Consider the following 20632-nt stretch of genomic DNA (forward strand, 5'->3'; position numbering starts at 1 on the left):
AGTGGTAGGTGTAAGGACAGGTAGGTTGTCCTGAATGTGCTAGTTTTCCTAGCATTGTCATGTTCCTGTTGATTTGTGATCTTGGGTGGAGCATCTTTTTTTTAAGGTGCTACTCTCTTAATAAAATAGAAAGGATGAATAAATATTAGAATCTGTATCTCACCTACTCCTTTGGTTTTCATGAACAGATAGATTCTGAACACCTGACTGTGTTTTGGTGTTTCAGTTTAAGACTGAACTTGTTGTGGAATTAAAGCCCAAGGACCCGGGCAGGATACTTCCTGGCACACCTGCTGCCCCTGTCTGTGAATGCATGGGGCTCCTCTCACAGCCTCACTCAAGGAACGCATTTATTTCTTTTCCTTCTGAGTCCAGGGCCTGGGGAAGTTGGCTTGTCCACACCACAGGTCTGGCAGAGTGAAAACAAACCCTTCCGTTTCTGGTTTTTCTGATACAAGCTCAGGACAGTGCCACCTCTGCCGCATCCTGCTCTCATTATGATGCCTGACACTGGACATAGCTTGGCTATTTCTGTGCTGACTCTGTGTCAGTGTCTCACGGAAGGTGACCCATAGGAAGGAGTGATATGATTAGAAAACCAAGCCTTATGGACAAGATGATTATTTTTCCCCATAAAGTAGAATCTCAGTTAACCAGAATGTCCCAATAAAACTGAAACATAGTTATATATTTCCAGAGATAAATGGTGCTAAACTTACTCTTAATTTTTTTAATATACTGAAGCTAATAAACATCCAACCCTCCTGAGTAATGTGTTCTTGAATAGCTTTATTCAAGCATAGTTGAATTTTGGAAGTATTTTTGCACTGGGAGCCAAAAAATGTGTTTGAAATTACTGTTTGTTTTGTGTGTGTGTGAGGGAAAGATTGTGAGGCCCCTAACTCCATGCATTTCTATGCTAAGTGTTGTCACCAAAAAGCGCTGAGCCTGGATAACATTAGTGGAGCTTCCTGTGAGGATGCCTTTCGAATCCGGATTTAATGGTGTGCCCTTGATATTATCAATTCGAATGCTCCCTGCGTCTTCTGCGGACTGAAGGCTGCTTGGCTGTTTTATTCATTACCCCTGTGGTAAAGAAAATCAGGATAAATCTTGAAGAGCTTATGCTTGCTTCTATCGGGCGGGAACTGTGGGCAGCAGCTCCCCCTGCCTTTGATCCCCGCCAGCACTGCAGGAAAAGCGCAAGTACAGCTGTCCTGTCACTCCCCGTGCCCGGGAATTATGTTTTCCGTAGATCTGCAGGGCCTGGTTTTTCACTGTCTTTCATTCAGTCCACATTTATCAGCCATGTGCTCTCCACTTGTCAAACCCTACCATAGAGTAATGTCCCGTTGTAACTGTATTTATTGGAAACTACATCGTGTTCTTATGTGTTTCCTAAACCTTCTTAGTGCTCTGTTGCACAGTAAGAATGTAAGCCCCCACAGGGGTGAGGCATTGTGAGATCCCTGGTTAACAAATGACGTAGGAAAATGCTGACTTCTCCGCATAGGTAAGTAGGCCAGTTCATTTTAGGAAGACTTTCAGTATCAAAAGTTAGAGCCCCAAAATATCTGAGCTGCACTCTCAGTTAACGAAACAGAATTAAAGTCAGACCAGTGTTCTGGCCAATTTCTCTTTTCCGTTTGGTGTTAAGTAAATGATTCTTCCCCTTCAGCGTGACAGATCACAATCAGTAGAAGTCCTCACCTCAGCTAGTCTTTATGTTTTATGAGAATTATTCATTAATAATTATTGGAAATGATACAGTCTCCTCAGGCCAGTCCCTGTGACATTCCAGAGGGTTCCCTAGCTCAGAAGGTCTAGAGTAACATCTAAGGGGAAAGATCACATTTCATTTTGCATCAGTTCCTGAACAAACACCTTAGGCATAAATTCTATTGTCCACTGCACACCTAAATTCTGTCAGAAGCAGGGTGGCCAACACCTTGGTTTCCCTGAGACCAAGGGAATTCCTGAGACATGGGACTTACAGTGCTGAAGCTGGAAGGTGCCAGGCAAACCAAGGTAAGTTGATTTCCCTGGTCAGGACAAGGATCAATTAACAGAAAGGAATAACAGTAAATACTGTCTTCTGCAACCAGCAGTATCTCTGTTAAAGGAAGATAACTCTGTCTTCCTCATGAGGTTGTAGACAGGATAAAAGTTCCTGGAGTGCAGTAGATGTTTAATAAACGGTAGCAGTTATATTCACCTACTCAGAATTCCCACCTGTCATATTGGATAGCTGGCTTTTGGGTTTTCCTTAGAATTGGTAACCAGCTTGTCTCTGATGAGGTTGTGCCCATAGGTTCTTCAGAGCTGCCTCCAGAGGCTGGTCATCTCAAAGGGCCTCGGCTGTCCCGTTGGGTCAGAGAGTACTAGCTTTTTTCATTACAAGGAGGTTAGAGATCTGGCTGCTGTCCATTGGCTCCATGGTTCTCACTGTACTTCCCCCTTTGGGTTTTGCATGACTACGGCCTCCTAGGCCTCTCCCCAATCTGGAGCTCTTTCCTCCATCACACTTAGCTCCTTACAGCAAGTAGGTTGCACCTGGGCTCCCTTCCTCTCCGGCTTTCACACTGGCTGTTCTCTCTGCCTGGATCATGCCACCCTCCTCATGCCTTCCGGTTAACTCAGGTCATTCTTCACACTTTAACTTAGATGCCACTTTCTGTTAGAAGCCTTCTGTGATTATCCCACACTGATGTAGGTCCTCCCCCATGCCCCTTGAACTTGCTGCAGTTGATTATGTGCCACTGGACTGTAATTGCCTGGCTGTTTGTCGTTCTGACATCTTGTAGACTCAGTGAGAAAAGGAATTCTGTTTTCTGTTCTTGGTTGTATCCCCAGCTCTTTACACATTGCCAGGCATAACGTAGGTTCAGAGAGACTTAAAAAGGAAGCAGGGTGGTGGAAGAGCCACCACGAAACAAATAATCTTCATCCACAATTTGGGTCTTTCTGTAGCCTCATGGGTCTTTGTCCTTCCATTCCTCCTTGGGGAACATAAGCCACCCTAGATCTTCTCTATCCTAGGACTACAATACAATTCAGTTAGTCTTTAGTTTACCCAATAAGGCACTGGACATGTTAGGAAAATACACATGAAATGACTGACCCAAACTACGAAGGGTTACCTAAGTGTGGGAGAAGAGGGACTGAGAGTGTTATATAGGGTGGGAACATATGATTTAATGTTTATTTGTCTACACATAGAATAAAAGGATTTCTACTGTGACAAGTTTTAATAAAATGTGAACTCTCCCCTTAGTTCTGAAGATCTGATGATTCATAGACTACACTGTATTAATTGTGAATTTTGGATGTTTTCATTTCATAATTTGATCCAGATTATTTTTCTTTCTCCCCAGTTGACATTAATCGTTTCCTGTGAATTTTTTTCATATTAGGAAACAGATGTTCCATGTTTTTTATCTGAGTTTTCCTACATGCTGAACCAGGACTTTAGTGCTGTATGTGTGTGTGTGTGAGATTATAGTGAATTTTTGAGGAATGATGTATGCGATGAATTTTTGAGGAATGAGATGCATTAGAATTTGCAAACAAAAGCACGCAGATACATCTACAGAATTATACAGATTTGTCCAAGGTTGGAAATGTTTTAGACATTCTGTTTAATGTAGTTTAGTATTGTTTAGTTTATGTAGACTTCTGGACTAGAATGCATTAGAACTGTCTCGTGATAATATGCTTGCCAAAATAAGGAGTAATGTAGCAAAAAACACACAGTTAATGCAGCCTATACTGTAAGTCTGGTTTAACCAGACTGTAATTTTTTTTACTATTGTCTCTTAACTATATGAAATTCTTCCCCCTACAATACTGAATGAGTGCTTCCTCTTTACAGAGAAGGGTGCTTCACCCTTTGTGGATATAAACACAAATAAGATGCAGACTCTTGGGGCCTTTGCATCTAGCAGAAGAGGTAAAGCTTCTGAAATGCCTGTGATAAAAAGTAGTGTTAAAAGATTGTAGAAATTCCAAGGAGAGCAATGATTTCACTGAACCAAAAAGTGAGGGATACTTGTTGGGAGTGGGTGGAGAAATGACATTTATAGTTGGCTAAAATAAAGCAAAACCAATTGTAGGATTAAGTTATTTAAATTATTTTAACTGTATGAAAGCTATAGAAAGATGGTCATTTCTGTAAGCCATCATTTGTTGGAATCTCTAAAGTAATGCTAACATTTCATTCGTGATGCTTATACAAAATGTGATTGTTGCTTTTTATTTATCAAAATGCTGCATAAATGAAAAAGATGGTTATCATAAGTATGTAAAAATATTGGGAATATATTTATAACAAATATATTAATCCTTTGATTGTCTTGAACTATAAAGAACCCATTCAAATTCACAAGAAAAAAATGAGTATCCTAGTACATGAATGAGCAAAAAAATAAACTTACTGTTTTTCAGGGTAATAAAACAATAATAAATGAACATGGAAAAATGTTCTATCTAATTATCTATTTGATAGAAATTATAAAAGCATTAGGAATACCATTTTACATATGAAATGTCAGGATCTCAGCAACTGTCCATTATTTTGCTGTTGATGACACTGTTTGATAGTAAAGGACTTGTCAAAAACAAAAAACTAACAATTCTACCACTAGGAGTTTAAGGAAGCTAGGGAAATAAAGTCAAAGGAATGAAAACACTATAGCATAAAGATATTCAACGTAGTCTTATTTATAGTAGCAAAAACTGAGAAAAAATATCCAGCATTGGGAGAGTGGTCTAATAAATTGTCTTTTCAATATGAAGGACTATTTTAGACTCCTACAAAAGATTGTTATGAGTATGTATAGATACATACAAATATTTCAAATGTAAAACAAAATGGAAAAATAAGATAATAGCCACTATTCCATAAATAGCCACTATTTATGGAATCTTTCCTATGTATCTACCACTGTACTAACATTTTAGTCCCTTGTTATCCTTACAGCAACTATATGCAAAAGGTATTATTAATCTCATTTTATGCTTTAGGAAAGTGAGACTTAGAGAGCTTAATTGTCCAAGGTCTTGCACCTCATTAGTTGAAACTTAGATCTGTCCAACTCTGAAGTCTTTTCTAGGTTTACTACTGAACAACAGATAAACTATGAACATAGTCGTATGAAAACGCTTATGTCTGTCGAGGGTTACAAGCAACAAATATAGCAGCACCAGGAGGATGGGCATATGAATAACTCCAGAGAAGTTTGTGATCTTTTTAAAGCTGTATTTTCAGACGAAAAAAAAAGAGGGGGATGTTGAGTATGACATTTCAATTTATTGTTCACTCTGGCTTTTAATATACTCTTAAAGGTTGATAAAATAGGAATACATGTGTAGTTTTACATTTTCACACTGGTTTTAGCTTTATCAGAATATGCTACCCCCTTACCCCACCTTACCCACAAATTAAGGGTATACATCACCAGCTCCTCAACTAAAAACTAATTTTAAGTCCCTAGAAGCTCTTCATGAATTAAGGACAGAGACCAATGGATGTGTCTCCGGATGAACAGCCCAGACCAGCTCTTCCAGCCAGGAGCGTGTCTTAAGATGGAGATAATGAGGAGGTACCCTTGGTTAAAGTAGGCCAGTTCGCCCACTTGGGGTGTGTGCTTCCCTGCAAAGGAAGCCTTTGCACAATGGGGCAAAATATCACCATTTTGGTTCTTGTTTTCTTACTTTTGGGGTTCAAGACAATTCAGGGTTCTTTGAAACATGTAATATTACGTTACAAAGTCAGTAGCCCTGCAGCGTTTAATTATAACAGACACACTTCTCTGATGGATTCACAGCACAGGGTATATTTCTTTCAACTTTACCTGTCCTTTGTGGAACATGTGCCTTTTATCGCTACAGTAGGTGCTTTATATGTGTCACAGGCTATTTGGCATCTGTTTTACCATTTGAGATAGCATATCAGAATTCGCAAGTGAAAATGTAATAGACTGGGCTAGAGAATAGTGGAGATGTGTCCATAGCTGAAACACTTTCCAATATAATGCTTTATATAGTCTGTTTAGGGTAGCTCCCACTTTGTAGGTGGGAAAATTGAGGTATATACAAGTTAAGCAATTTGCTTAAAGTCACTGGCAGTGATGACAGAGCTGAAAGCCAGGTCCCTAATTCCAGTGTGCAGTCTACTCTCCCAGTTATATTATTTTCCAGGACATGAAAGTGAGACTGGAAAAACATGTGTTCAGCCAGATCAGAACTCAGTAGCATTCAAAACTAAAGGCCTTATAGGACTATAATTTTTTGTTTTACAATTGCAGTGTACTTTATAGTAAAGAAAAAAGTCCAACAGGTTAAGGGTACCATGTTCCTTCTGGATGAAACGCTTGATAGAACTTTCTCTGACTACACTTGTACCATTCGATACAAAAGCCACTTCTGTGGCTATTTGACCACTTGAAATGTGGTATGTTTACTGGGGAAGTGCGTTTTTAATTGTATTTAATTTGAATTTAAGTCTTCACACGTGGCTAGAGGGTACTGTGTTGAACAGCACAGTTTTCTAGAAGGCAGTTAAGAACTGCTTTCTTGAACTCTCCACTTGGATGCTTCAGAGTTAACAAGGTCAACTCAGAATTCTTGGTTTTGTTTCTTCTCCCTCTCTCTCCCCTTTCTTGGTAGGTGAAGCCCTCATTGACTCAGTTATTGAAGCCAAAAACCTTGGCGTCAACTTGACCCCTTCCTTCCTTTCATGCCCCACGTCCACTTCATCAGCAAGTACTCTGTGTTTACCTCCAGGACACCCACCGAATCCATCCACTTCTCCATCTACTGCCAAAGTGCTATGATTTCGTATCTGAACAATTGCAGTGGTCTCATAATGGTCACCAGTGATCCCCTCTTGCCCTCTTCTACTCTCTTCTCCATACAACTGCCAAAGGAACCTTGTTAAGCACTTCATTAGGTCACATCACTTGCTGCTCATGTGAAAAATTTCTAGAACTTAACACTATTTGAAATTACCATGAGTACGTGTTTGTATATCCTGTCTCCTGTTACAATATGGGATCCCCTCCTTTTCCTGTGTAGTGACCCCTAAGTCAGGAGCCTTGGCCTATCTTGTTCACTGCTGTACCTCCAACACCTACAGCAGTGCCTGGCACATAATCTGCATTCAGTAAATCTCTCAATCATAACTTAAACATAAATTAATGTGTATAATGAAAGGAGATAACTATTTTTAACTGCAGAGCATAAAAGGGATGTGATAACAGGAGTCAAAATACAGACTTAAAACTTGGTCATTAATGACAGAGATGATGCTGAGCTCACATATATTGGGTGTCGGTGGTTTCTTTTGCATTATGTGTGCAGTAGGAAAGGTGGATGTTCTGGCTAATTGTGATTTTTTGTGAGTAGTTAGGCGGGACCAGGGTCCTGATGTAATCTCTGACATGAGCTAGAAAGAACTCCTTTTCTCCCTAGAGGTATGTGTAATGTCCCAGATCTGGAAACTTTTATCTTTCACATTGTTAGAAAAGAAAAAGAGTAAATGTCCTCCCACAGGGTTCCTTTTCATCGCCATCCAAGGAGAGTTCATATAGTGATGGAAAGAAACTTTATTATGGAACTTCCGGGTAGAGAATGGCTTGTCAGGACGGCGAAAAGAGAGTAGCTTATGTGGAGAAAGAAATATTTGAAATATACTCATATAGACAGATATTTGAACCAAGAAAACTTTCAAGAAATAGGGTTTGTGGCCTTTTTTTCTTTACTATCTTTTTTTTTTTCTTAAGGTAATTGTCTTCCCTGGTATTCCTTTAAAATGGCCAGATACAACTTTTAGTGGGTGTGTATTTTTTTTACAGCCATGAGCCGGATGAAGTCAAGCGTTCTGACTTGTTGGAGGTCTGGTCACGTGGGGCAGCCTCTGGGTTGCTTCTGTTCCTCTGGTACTGAACAGGCGTGGGAAGTGACCATCCCTTTGGCACTGGCTGGATTTAAAAGATGAAGTTAAAGCTTGCCTTGCTGAAGTGCACATCCAGAGACTCTTTCCTGGTGTTTATTTATCATATCAGGCTTGAATTCAGAGCCCTGTTTTCCATCCTTCCAATACTGTTGCAGTGTGTGTCTCCATTGAGCATCTGTTATATACCAAACTCCGTGTTTGGTCCTGGAAAGACGAGGATGAGTCAGTGTTTAGAGGTGGAAAACTGAAACGCAGGAGGTGCATGCCACGGCAGAGGGAAGGGTAGGGCAGTGAGAGTGGAGAGCTTGGGACGTGATGGGAGCAGGGATGGTGCAGCTGTTAGAATGCCGGCCCGGAAACTAGGCTGTGGGGTGCAGGCTCTGCCACTTACAAGCAGCGTGAGTTTGGGCTACTGGCTTAACCTCTGTGCCTCAGTGTTGCCCTACTAAATGGGTTAATAAAAGAACCTGCCTCATCTGGCTACTGAGAAGGTTGAAGGAACATGTGAAGCAGCTGGAATGGTGTGTAGTCGTATATAGTTGTTCAGTGAAATGAATGACTGCAGAGAAGTTCTCCCTAAGCCAGCCACGGGGGTTCTCAGAGGCTCCCCAGAGGTGATGACTTTTGAACTGAGACTTGAAGAAAGACTGTCACTGCAGGGAAGGGTGTACTTGGCAGGAAGAACAGAATCTGCAGAGGCACAGAGGAGTATGAGTGGGTGGGGCTTTTAGAGGACCTGTAGGTAGGTGGCTGAAGGGCAAGGCAGCTGTGTGAGGTACCCAGGAAGGGGGGCACAGGTTGCTTGGAGGGGTTTTGAATTGGGATAGGACCTTGGACTTGAACCTGTAACCTAGAGGAAGCCATTGAAGAACGCACAGCAGGTCCAGGGCTCACCTTATAGGACTGGGAGGCAGCGTCCTGCAGTGGCTCAGCCCACAGCCGGATGATTCTAAATAATATCAATACCAACCTCCTTTTCTGTGCTTGTCCAGGGAGTTCATGTTTGTGGACCTGATTTTCTTCACTGGGTTTGCTTTCTTTGGGGCCCATGGTTAAGAAACTGAAAAGGATGCATTTTCTTAATTCCTTTCAACTTGGTTCTTCTTCTCTAGACTCCCAACCCCTGTGAAGACAGGTACAAGGAGATCATACAAATCTTTGAGAATCTGATGAAAGTCGAAAAATCATAGGCAAGATTTTTCATAAACTCTGCATTAACCTCCTCCATCTACCCCCACCTTGGTCACCCAGTCTGAGGCCCACAGACCAAATGCTGTCTTTCTGACCCCAGTTCTCTGTGGTTTTTGTGTTCCTACCCCAAATTGTTTTAATTTAATTTGCTAGAACATCCAATAACTCTTCCATCTGCCGTCATTGCTATTATCTAACCATGTATCATGAGAGCAAACTTGGAACATTTGGTGTTTATAATTAAAACTGAAAATAATTATCTTATTTTGAGCTGTCCAAATTTAATTGCAAACATAGTGACTAAGATCATGGTCTCTGGAGGTCTTCAGTTTGGATGAGAATCCCAGCTCTTTGGCTATCTTATAACCTAGGATGAGTTACTCAACCTCTCTGTGCCTCAGTGTCCCTGTTTTACAAAATGGGGATGATAATATGCTTACTTAGTGACGTTATTATAAGGATCAACAGCAGTGGTATAAGAAAGTGCCAAGAACAGCTCCTGGCACATAGTAAGTGCTATATAAGTATTTGCTATTATTTCTACTAAAAGCACATCATGAAATGGTGTACATTTGACTCACTTTGGAGCCAAATGTGGCTCATCAAACTAAAATGTACTGGATTTCAAAGATTTCGTACCAAAAAGAAAGTCTCATTAGTAAGTTTTTATATTGATGTATATTGAAATGATAACATCCTGCATAAATTGGGCTAAATTAGCTATATTATTAAAATTAATTTCATCTGACTGTTTTTACTTTTAAAGTAACTATTAGAAAATTTTAGATTATATATGTGGCTTGCATTATGATTCTATTGGACAGCACTGTCCTGGGCTCACCATTGTCAATAAAACAAAATTTTGTAGTGGTTTACATGAATAGGTAACCACTATTGGAAAGCCTTTTATGCCCCTCCCTTTGTCCTTGAAGTTACTCTGGGCCACCAGTTTTGTAATTGGTTCCACAGTGGGATCCCCTGACTCTTGATGAAGGGGGTTGAGTGGCGAAGGCAGGAGCAATGACAAGGGAGGTTTCCGTGGACTTGAAGGGGTTTGGACAAGCACTTCCATTTATAGTTATCCTGGCCTCCGACTTCCAGCACTCCCTGAAGTAGATGAGAGAATGTTCTCTATTCAGGAAGTTGAAATATGTAGAAAAAACTCCCTGTTCCATCAGGAGCCAGAAAAGGCTTTGCTAATCTTTAACTATATGAATAAATACTCAACATTATGGCAGTCACTTGGGATTGAAAGCACACCCTTTCCAACTGTGATTTACTTATGGAATGTTTGTTTAATTCTCTTTCAGATTCATACCACCACTTAAAGCCTGAAACATCGAGCCACAAAGAGTCTCACGCAAAGTCTTTCTGGTAAGTCCTTTCTCATTTTTAAAACAAAGTGACTGTTGGGCATTGTTATGAAGTGATATTCACCCTTCTAAGTTAGATGCAGCCCCACCAGTAAAAAATGATGTATGATGTTTTCATGCCTTAAAAAAAAAGAGTAACCCATGTTCTTTTGTAGGAAAAAGATCCACGATCGAAATACTATTAAAATAACAACTATTTTGTAATGAAACTATTTCCTGGCCCTTGTTGATGGTCCTCTTGTTTCAAGCAGTATCCAGAACAACAAAGTGTTACTTCAACCAAAGAATATAGACAGGCCTTCCAATGTGCTATAATGAAAATTGCCCAGAGCCACAACATAACAAGGGCTCTCCTATTATTTACTGCTCTATTTTTTCGCTCTTCTCTCTAACCTAAATGTGACTGTTATGAGATAATAGTTCTGCAGTGGTAGAAAACTTCCTTTAGAGATAGGAAAATATTGAACTTTTGAAGTGAAAAAGCTTCTGGAATTTCATGTGCCAGCATTCCCTGATACTGTGGTGATGCTCTTATTTATGGTGTGTATCCATTAGTTTTTGCTGTATGACAAGCATTCCCCAAATCTAGTCACTCAAAATAGCAATCATTTATTGAACTCACAATGCAGTGGGTTGGTGATTTGGGCTGGGCTCAGCTGGGTGATTCTTCTGGTTCCAGCTGAACCATTCGTGTGTCTGCGGTGAGCTGTGGGTCGAGATCAGCTAGGCTTGGGTTCTGTGCATCAGTTGGCTGTCGGCTGGAGTGATGGCAGTGACTGAGTCATGTGTCTCATCATCATGCAGGCTAAGCTGGGCTTGTTCACCTAGTAGTTGGACAGGGTGCCAAGAAGGAGTGCCTGGGCTCAGAACTGGCACAACGTCACTTCTACCACATTTTGTAACTACAGCAAGTTGTATGGCCATCCCAGATGCAAGGGGTATAGATATAGATTCCACCTCTAAATGAGAGGAGCTGATAAATCAGATTCCGAAGAGGCATAGATACAGAGAGGGGTAGAACTGTGACTCTTTTTACAATCTACGATATGGTGTTGATGGGTCACATGAAACAGCTATAATGGAGTGAAAAGAGCATGTAGAATGAGAGGACTCAGATTAAACTCTCATCTCCCAGCTCCTCTTTCCATTCCATTCTGATTGTCTGTGCCCTTGAATACTAGTCTTGGTCCTTGTCACCTGGCATCTCAATCATTTCTGCAGGTTCTAGGTGGTCTTGTTAATACCAGGTTTTCTACTCTCCAACCCTTCATTCTACACAGTACCACCATGCTAGTTAGTCATCCTTTGGTACATCTTTCACGAAGGTGCTACATCCTCTGCTCAAACACTGTGAGTGCCTCCATCCCACCCGCCACACCAGCCTACACTCCTCTCTGGCTCCTCTACTTTCATTATCTGGTCCCATCCTCTCTTGCTCACTCCCCACTACTCCCTTCATTCTAGCCAAATTAGTCTATTCACCATCTTTCTTGAGGATACCCATGCTGCTTGTCCCTGCTCTGCCTTGAAATCCTTCTGCAAGGCCCGTGGAGCCTTTTCTTTTCCAGCAGGTACCTACTCCTGCTGTCTGAGGTCTCCCCTGCTCAGAACCCCAGCAAAGCCCAACACTGTATTCTGTTGTACACTCATTCTTCTTTCACCTTGGCCAGTCTTATTTCTTCAGTTGCCTTGTAAGCTCTTTGAGAGCAAGAGCTCTCACAGCCAGGGCTGAGAGCAAAGCAGGTGCTTAGTCAGCCAGGAATCAGCATGGACGCTGCACCTTTTCACCCTCCAGCAGCTCGTCTGAATCACATGAGGTGCTTGTTAAATATTAACTCACAGTCTTTTCCACTGGACAGTCCACATTCATTCGGTGTGGGGTGGACCCCAGGACTGTTAAAACACTCAGAGAAGATTCGGATGCGATTCCTATGCAGTTGACAACCACTTGTGGAAAGAACAAGAAATTAATAAGAGCCCTGGGTTGGAACCCTAACTCTGCTGCTTCTTGGCTCTGTGACCTGATAAACACGAGCTTTCTGAGCTCTAGTTTCTTCATCTATTAAATGTGACTAATATTTAACACAAGAATTATTGAGGAGATCAAAGAGGATAACGTATATAAAGGTGCATGATTAACCATAAAATGTAATTAAAATGTGGGGGATTCCTGATACTCTCTGTGGACTCTCAAGTTAATGGGTCAAGCCCCTGATCTTGAGGCTTGCTCTTATGAAACTTATTTCTATAGCAGAGAATCTAAGCCTATCTGTAATTATGCCTAAGAGTAACTTCCAGAAAATCTCTTTTTGCTCAGATGTGGTCTCTTGCTCTCTAAGCCCAACTCTGCAAGGAAAATCATTACCCTCCCCCAGTGTGGACATGACATCCAGGAGTGTGAGTCTCCTTGGCAATGTGGGACATGACTCCCAGGGATGGGCGTGACCCTGGCACCGTGGGATCAACAGTGCCTTCCTAACCAAAAGGGGGAAAACTAATATAACAAAATAAGTGTCAGTGGCCAAGAAAGTTCAAATAGAGTTGAGAGGCTATTCTGGAAGCTACTCTTATACAAGCTTCAGATAGATATTACTAATTGCCATGGTTTATAAAACCCCAACCAATATCATTCCTATTAACCCTAAAGAATTCCCAGGGCTCTGAGATCCTACAAAAGTTCCATACACTAAGTTTACTTTCCAGAAACCTAAAACCTTCAGATGGTTCCTTGGCCAGCTAAGTCCCGAAACCCAGAGGGACCAGTGTCTCCAAGAATATCACCCAGTTTTGTCCGCCTATCCCATATTGTCAACACCCCTTTTCAACATGAAAAAAGTTAGAATGGGCATAACCCAAATATCCCTAAGGATTGGGAGAGGGTCAAAGGAGAAGGAGGGTTATAACAGAGAAGATAGGATTTAACAAATGAGTATGACTACTGAATCATTATATCGATATTTCTTTTTAGCCTTAGTGTCTTAGAGCAGCTAGAAGGAAAGACCCGAAATTACAGAACTGTAACCCTTATCAAACTTTAAATCTGTTCTATAACTATTTGTTAAAATGTCCTTTGAAATTTATTGCTTTTTTTGTCTATACATTTCACAATAAAAATTTAAAAATATTTATTAAGCTCAAATGTTCAAATAAAAGATGTGGGGGGTTATCAAAGAGCATTAATTGGGCGAGGGCCCCAGGTAACCAGTGTTATAATGGTGCAAAGGAACAGAAGTTCCCTGCGTGGTGGGGAGAGGCATAGGAGTGAGCGGTTGAGTGGTGGAGGGGCGGCTGTGGTAATAACAGCAGTGATAGTAGTAATTAGCGTCTGCTCTTGAATGCTGAGTGTGTGCCCGGCACCCTGCTGTCTGCTTTACATCTAATCATTTAGATTTACCAGGAAGATTCCCCTATTCTTTTGCAGCTATACCATTATTACAGCATTCAGATTCCACTAATACTGAATTACTCCTTTATATTTTTGGCCCTCTTTAAAACACCTGGTTAGAATGTTCTTATCTCTAAGAGAGATCCATTAAGAGTCATCAGCCATTGGCAACTTCTTGTCCAGTTCATGGTCCTGTGGGCGTGCAGGGCATTGGAAAACGGCCAACAGCCAGTAGTTACTAAAGAGACTTAGGTGCTGAGATGAAGAAAGGACTCAGGACCCGAGGGCATAGGGCACACTGCTGCCCAAGGAAGGATGGTGCATGGAGCGGGGGCAGGGAGGCAGGAAGGGGGCACAGAGGATTGAAATATTTACTAACTTAACCGTCTGGCCCAAGGCTGATCCTCACCACCATCTCCAAAACCTGCTCACTTGGAGCTTCCCTGATGGCTGCCACCGTGGGCAGCATCTGTAGAATTGTCCCTACTCACCATCCAGTACGTTTATTTTGCAGTTTATTTTGATTGCCAATGATGTGGTCTATGTGCCTGACTTCTTTCATAGCCTTTTGAGGTGACTTTTTAAAAAATATTTTTATAGGCAAATCTTCACACGTACGCAGTCCATACATGGTACACAATCAGTGGCTCACAATATCGTCACATAGTTGTGTATTCATCACCGTGATCATTTTTGGAACATTGGCATCACTCCAGAAAAAGAAATAAAACGAAAAAACTTGAGGTGACTTTTAAATACACACACAATATGAGGAGATTCAGAAAAATAAGGAAGGGAATTTGTGGGGAAGGAAAAGGAGGGTGAAGTCAAAAATAAGGTGAGGCCCCTGGTGCAGACTTGAGATCCCATACATTTGCCTGCAGGGCTAGCAGTCTTGTCTCTGAGCTTCTGAGCAGTCAGTTACCAGGAGGAAAACACACTCGGTTAACAGTTCACAATCTTCACAGAAGATGGAAAGCATGCTAGTTACTCAGAAGAAGCATGGATATTCATGATTCGAGACATAGAGAAATTTCTCATCACTTAGGTGGTGAACAGCATCCCTCTTTAACCCGTAATAAATTTTTAATAATGAGATTCACCCTCAGTGCAGGCTAATAATGTAACACCTGAGTCCAAGAAAAGCCCTTCCTGTCCAGGTATGCTTTTCTCTGTAAGCTCTGCTTAATCCAAGGATAACATTTTAATAAAGTTTCAGCTGAAATGGTAAACACACTGCCTGCCCCGTCATGCCTGCCCCATCCCCTCCGACCTGTGATGGACTTCACAGAGTATCATGAGTCTCTTGATGTTGAGCCTTGGCATTGGGCTGTAGACCAGATTTGGCACATGAGTTGAAATCTCCTTACTATTCCTGTTCTAAAAGAACAGTAAACAACTTCCTGACAGTCTTCTGCGAATATTATTTCTCTCAATTCCCAAATCGTTCAAAACAAGACTCAGTCCAGAGTGGCTGTTTGATATGCAGAATTTACATTGGCTCCTGTCCACTTTGACTGAAGTGACCCTCATCCCTTCCCCACAGTCATGTTTCCTTCTTTTTGAGCCCCATGGCTCTTGGTCATTTCTCATTTGGGAGGGCCAAATACTTTTGGGGGGAACCAGGGATATTTGAGAGGCTTCTGGGGCTAGGGAGTAGCAAGCTAAAGTATTTTTATAATGGTAGCAAAGTGTAAACTGAGCTAGTGGTCCACCTGCAGGACATGGTCTCCTGATCGGTAACTTCTGATATTTACTTCAAGAGGGAAACAGCATTGAGGGGGTGCACACTGGTAAGATGAACAGTCAGGGGTAAGAGGTGTTATGGGGTGTTTCAGTTTGCTAGTGCCACCAGAATGCAATATGCCAGAAATGGATTGGCTCTTACAGAGAGGATTTATTAGGTTACAAATGTACTGTTCTAAGGCCATGAAAATGTCCAAATTAAGGCACTGACAGGAGATTACCTTCACTCAAGAAAGGCCTATCACTTCCAGGGTTTCTCTGTCACTGGGAAGGCATATGGCAATGCCTGCTGGCCCTTTGCTCCTGGGTTTCAGTACTTACAGCTTGTGGTTCCAGTGGCCTCCTCTCTGAGCTTCTTTCTGTCTCCAAGCATCTGAACATGCTGCTATATATCTGCTATAAACTCTCTCTCTCCATAAGCTATTTTAAGGACTCCAGTAAACTAATTAAGACCCACCTTGAATGGGTGGGGTCACATCTTCATGGAAACAAACTAATCAAGAGGTTCCACAGATTGAATTAAAAGAGCATGGCTTGTCTGGGGTACATAACAGTTCGAAACCAGCCTGGGGGGTAACATAGAAGATGAAACAGTTTCAGTTCAATGAGGATCATTGTTAGAGAGGAGCCTACAGTTCTACAAGGAGTACCCATGAATGGGAATTTCCTTTCAGCTTTATTTTCCTTGAAGTCATGTTTACTAGTTTGAACTACTTTGGTTGCAAGTAACAGAAATCCACCATAAACTAGTTTTTTTTAACTCAAATGATGGAGAAGTCCACGATGATATGGGCTTCAGGGACAGCCACATCTAGGGGTTCAAAAGAAATCATTAGGACATTATCTTCCACTCTCTCCACCTCTCTGTTCTGCTCACCTCTGTTAGCTTCATCCTCAGGCAGGCTGTTCACTACCATAACAGAGGTAGCTCTAGGCCTCCATCATCCTTGCACCTGTAAATTCCAATGAAAAGAGAGTCCCTGTTTTCCCCTAGTTCTAACAAAGGTACTGAAGAGGGCTCTTGATTGGTTCAGTTTAGATTGCCTGAGTCAGTGTGGCCAGAAGTAGGGAGTAGCAGTATCTCTTTGGAGGGCTTGTTCAGGGGGTAAGTCGCACCAAAGATTTCCTGTGCAAAAAGGAGGCATTCTGTTCCCAGATGAGATAAAGAATAAAAAAGCATGCCAGGTGGATAAAATTTCTAGGTACCGCAATCCATTTATGATTTAGCAGTTCTTAATTTGGGGTCCATCAAATTTGAGTTCAAAATTACATTCGGTTTCAGATGCATTGACTACTTGTTTCAAGTTTGGTAACAGAGAATAGTACCGGCAAGAATGTGGAGAGAACAAGAATGGGTGATTCCACTGCAGGGTTGGGGAGGGCCTCATGCTGCGTTCCCATGATCTAAAGCAGTAGTTCTTAATCTGAAATAATGAGTGAACTTTAGTGGGTCTATGAACTTCTATAATTATTTGCAGAATAGTTCATGTGCACATTTTTTTTACTAGAGAAAGGGATTATGACTTCTGTTTCAGTTTGCTAAAGCTGCTGAAATACAATATACCATAAATGGATAGGCTTTTACAATGGGGATTTATTAACTTAAGATTTACAGTTTTTAGGCTGTGAAAATATCCTAATTAAGGCATCAATTATGAATTCTGAGGGAAGGCTGCTTGCATCTGGGACACCTCTGTCAATGGGAAGGCACATAGCTGGCATCTGCTGGGTTATTTGCTCCTAGGTTCTGTTGCTTTCAGCTTCTGATTCCAGTGGCTTTCTCTCTAAGTATCTGAAGGTCCTCTCATCATTTCCAAGGCTTTTCTTCCTCTAGGAGCTCTCTCCGCTTATTTCTCTCTTATTCTCTTCATAGAGGACTCTGATTATAGGATTAAGACCCAACTTGATTTAAGTGGGTCACATCTCAATTGAAACAGCCTAACCAAAAGGTCCCGCTCACTATGAGTCTGTACTCACAAGAATGGATTAAAAGAACATGGCGTTTTCTGGAGTACATAACAGCTTCAAACCAGCACAGCTTCCATCATTTTCTCTTACGGCTCCATGGCGCCACACTGTTTAGGAGCCATTGCTTCAAACTTACTATAATTGCTTTAGATTTGGCTGGCTGATCTTGTACGTTCATTTCTTGTCTTGGCTCAATTGGTAAAGTTTAGCATCCATGATAAACATAGCTCCTTATCAGTCACAGTGATGTCAGTGGCTGTGCATGTGGCATTAAATTATATGTTCAGGTTTTTAGATTGATATGTAAAATTTTCACAGACAAATTACCCTTTACCAAAAGCTTACTATCCTGCTCTGTGCTCAGTGCTTTGCATGCATTATCTAAACTATATATTTACACACATGAATTATAACTGTAAACCACAGTTCTGTTCCAGCTTATATGCTAGAACCAGCTCCTTTGCTACTTCGTACTACTTCTCTGGAAACACAGGAGACAAACCCTGAGATTTTCCTCTCCCCCATGTCTGCTGTTGTGGGTCACCTCTCTCCACCTTCCCATCCATGGACGATAGAATCACAGAGTCCCAGAGTTGGAAGAGACCACTGAGATCGTGTACTTCAGTGGTTTCAAACTCTGCTCTTTGAACTCCCAAGGCAGAATGATGGGCAGGACCCCAGTCCTTATCATGCTTTAGTCACAGCTGTTCCACTGGAAACCACGTGTCTGCAGAATACCAGTGTTCAGGGTTAGCTATCAGAAAGACATAAGGTTGAATCCGGACTCTAGCTACTTACCTACCTCCCTATGTAGCCTGGGCAAGCTGCCTGACCGCTGTGAGCCACTTTTCTGTCGAAGGGGATAATAATACCTGCCTCACAGAGTGTTAGTGGAATTGAATGAGGCCGTGTCTGTCAAGTCCTTGGCTTAGTGGCTGGCACACAGTCAGTGCTTAGCAAAGTTTAGCTATAACTCATACATTGCACAGCCATGGCCAGTGAGCCATGAGTAAGATACCATTTTATTCTTGTCTCCCACTGTTCCTTTAAAGTTTGTTCAGTGGAGTGTTTGCCCGTTTCCACTAAGAAGTTGGTCAGGCCTGTGACTCTTCCGGTTACTCTTAAAAGTCCTGTGGCCGCTATAAGTCACACGCACACAGTTTCACTCTGGAAATTTGAAATGCCCACTCTATTCTATAAGCAGTTGGTCTTCATTCTGAGGGAGGACTTCCCTGCAGCCCACCCGCAAGGACCTCCTCTTCCGGCTGCCTCCTGCTCCACGCCAGGTTGGGCTTCACCAGGGGCACCTTCATTTGCCTGGGCTGCCATAACAAACGCTGCACCCTGGTTGGCTTCAACAAGTAGTCATCATCTCACATTTTAGAGGGTAAAGGTCCAAAATCAAGGTGCTGGCAGGCTGGCCTTTCTCCAAAGTCTGAAGCGTTCTGGTGTTGGCTTGCCAGCACATCCATGCCCCGGTCTCTGCCTCTGCTGCAAGACATCTGTTTCCTGTCTCCTCCTCACTCCCACTACTTAAAGGACTCCAGTCATGGTGGATTAAGGCCCACCCTGATTCTGTTTGGCCTCATCTTAATACAGTCTTCAAAGGTCTGTTTACAAATGGGTTCGTGGTCACAGGACTGGGGTTCAGACCTAAACACGTCTGTGTGGGGTACCTGATTCAATCCATAACAAGGGGAATGGGGAGGGGGAGAAAAGATACAAGAAGGTTCTTACCGTTCTGTTGCTGTCACACCGGACATTGAGTTTCTGAGGCTGGCTGATCGACAGAGGTCACTCTCCTCTCCTGGCTGCTTCCGTGGCTTTTTTGAGGTTCTCCAGGGGATTTGTCTGGCTGTATCTTGCAGGACTCAGCAGTGCCTCTCCCCGTGGCTACTGCTGCCCATCCCTGAGACTCAGCTTCTAGTTTCTGCTCAGACTATCTTTGGGGTCCTCTCACCCTCAGATTGAAGCCGTCTTGGGCAGAACTTGTTTTAGAGTAACCAGGCTTGCATTTTGGTGCCCAGGATTCACATGGGTGTGACGTGGCTGGGGAGCATTCACTTGTCCAGACACAGTCTTCCACTCTGCTACCGTAGGCCACTCAAGCCTCTCTCAGGCAAGTGTCACTGACTAGTTCCCGAGCTCTAGGTGATAGGTTTCAAGTCCATATGTAGCCTCTGCAGCGTTCAGCATGAGATGAGAGGCAGATCCCCTCCATCCCGTCCGCCCTGGGGGGATGAGAGTACGTGCATTCCCAAGGAATCGTCCCCGCAAAATCATCCGTTGCTTTTAACTATTCTGAACCTGTTTATGTCCCCCTTATGGTTCTTAGAACTACATGGCCACCTTCTTAGAAATTTCCATGTAATGGTCTGAGCCCTTATTTTGGAATTTCCCATCTATGGCATCTTGGTGCCTCTATGGAAACTTCTGCTTTAGCACCATGAGATATAAACTGTTAGTGCCTGCCCCTCTTCAACAAGAAACTCCTCTTCAACACCCCCACAAAAGTGGTCCTTCATCCTGTGCTTTAAACCTGCCTAGTGATAGGGAGCTCACTCCTTCTCTTCCTCCTCCCCAGATTGTCCCATTACAATTTTCAGACAACTTAGACTTTTTGGAAGGACACTCTCCTGTCAAACTAAACCTGGCATCCTGTTACGTTTCCTTTAATGGGATCGTAATTGTCAGGGATTCCTGAGAGGTTGGTGTGTGAACCTGGCCTGAGAAAATCTGCCTGGGCCACAAGGGTTCTGAGGGGCGACGAGACCTTCCCAGACAGACTCTGCTCTCAGACCACAAGGAAAACTTTAACCTGTGTCTTTGATAGGTTTTCTCTATCAAAGTACACTTGGCATAACCCCAACAGAAAGCTTGTCCTTGGAAGTCCTGTGGTTAATCACCATTTCTCATGCTCCTGACCCTGACTTGTTCCTCTTGATCTGAAGAGCTGATCTGCTCTGCTGCATGGGGGCACTTTGATCAGGGCTCCAGCCAAAGTTTATGAACTCG

At 42.4% G+C, this 20632-nt stretch overlaps 1 protein-coding gene across 2 annotated transcripts in view; it reads left to right on the plus strand.

Annotated features, from left to right (window-relative positions):
- Window positions 1-20632, plus strand: part of GNG12 (G protein subunit gamma 12) — a 126691-nt gene that overhangs the window by 40716 nt on the left and 65343 nt on the right. For both annotated transcript variants that reach the window (XM_077120647.1, XM_077120648.1), the window contains exon 2: window positions 10456-10519. The gene's annotated coding sequence lies outside the window, so the exon portion shown is untranslated. The remainder of the gene's footprint in view (window positions 1-10455; window positions 10520-20632) is intronic.

This window comes from Tamandua tetradactyla, chromosome 11 (assembly GCF_023851605.1).
Source record: "Tamandua tetradactyla isolate mTamTet1 chromosome 11, mTamTet1.pri, whole genome shotgun sequence".
NCBI classification, from domain to species: Eukaryota; Metazoa; Chordata; class Mammalia; order Pilosa; family Myrmecophagidae; genus Tamandua; species Tamandua tetradactyla.